Here is a 1,455-nt window from a genome sequence, read left to right as displayed (position 1 = left end):
AAACCGAAACCATACCTTAGCCGATTTCCCAAGCTCAACCGAAGCACTTCCAAATCACTTATGCACAAGCTCTCAAGGCCTCATCACCTCCAAGAACAGATTTTTCACCACCAAATCCCTTTTTCAAGCTTTTCAAAATCACCACTCAAGCTCCAATATTCACATATACACAACCTAAGCCACAATCATCATACCCATACATAACATCTCAAAACCCAAACATCATAAAACAACAAAATACACTAGGGTTGAGAATCTTACCATACCCAAGGTCCAAGGAGACAAGATTAACCTTCTCCTTCAAGAGAGTTGGGTCCTATAACATCAAAGAACCCAAAATCTTAACATTTCACCCATGAAACTCGAAAATAAGGGCTGGAACTTCGAACAGAAACTTGTGGCTTACCTCAAGATTGATTGTATGGGTTTTGTAGAGCTCTCCGCGGTGAACATGTGGCCGCAAATGGAGCGGCAATCGGAGCTCTAGATCAAAAGTTATGGTGGTTTGAAGATCAACCAAGTGAGAGAACTTGAGAGAGTATTCTTCCTCCCTTTCTCTCTAATTTCAGCGTGTTTGAGTGTGTTGTGAGGAGAGAGAGTGCTGAAAACTACGGTTTTGGTTTAGTTTAGTTGGGCCAAGGGCCCACTTTGGGTCCGTTTGGCCCGGTTTGGCCCGTTCGATCCAATCTTGGCTCGAATTCTATAAAATTGGTACCGAAATTCTCGTCTCAGTCTCCTCTATCATATTTAGCCACAAAAATCACATTTTGGGCTTTCTAGAATAAATTCTCATTTATGGGTTTATTAGCCGTTAATTAACCAGATTTTACATTCTACCCACCTAATTGGGAATTTTGCCCACAAAATTCAAATGCAAATACCTGAGAATAAATGTGGATTATCCGTTCGCATCTCCGACTCCAGTTTCCAAGTGTATTCCTCAACACCGCCTCGACTCCATGCCACTTTGACTAATGAAACCTCTTTTCCGCGCAACCGTTTGATACTAGTATCATCAATTCTGACCGGAGCCACTGGAAGCGTCAAATCTTCCCTTAACTGAACCGACTCAGGTTCTAACACATGACTAGCATCAGGAATGTACTTCCGAAGCTGCGACACGTGAAACACGTCGTGCAGATTCGAAAGATGAGGTGGTAGAGCCATCCGATACGCCCCCGGTCCAATCCTCTCTAGGATCTGAAATGGACCAATGTATCGAGGATTCAACTTCTTTGCCTTAATCGCACTACCTACTCCTGTAGTCGGAGTAACCTTAAGGAAAACATGATCTCCTTCCTCAAATTCTAAGGGCTTTCGCCTCTGATCGGCGTAACTCTTTTGACGACTCTGCGCCGTAAGCATCCTATCACGGATTTTCTTGACTTGTTCAGTAGTCTCAGTTATCATTTCCGGTCCTAACAAGCTTTTCTCTCCAGCTTCATACCAACATAG

This window comes from Arachis duranensis, chromosome 4 (assembly GCF_000817695.3).
Source record: "Arachis duranensis cultivar V14167 chromosome 4, aradu.V14167.gnm2.J7QH, whole genome shotgun sequence".
NCBI lineage: Eukaryota > Viridiplantae > Streptophyta > Magnoliopsida > Fabales > Fabaceae > Arachis > Arachis duranensis.
This window is presented reverse-complemented; position numbering follows the sequence as displayed.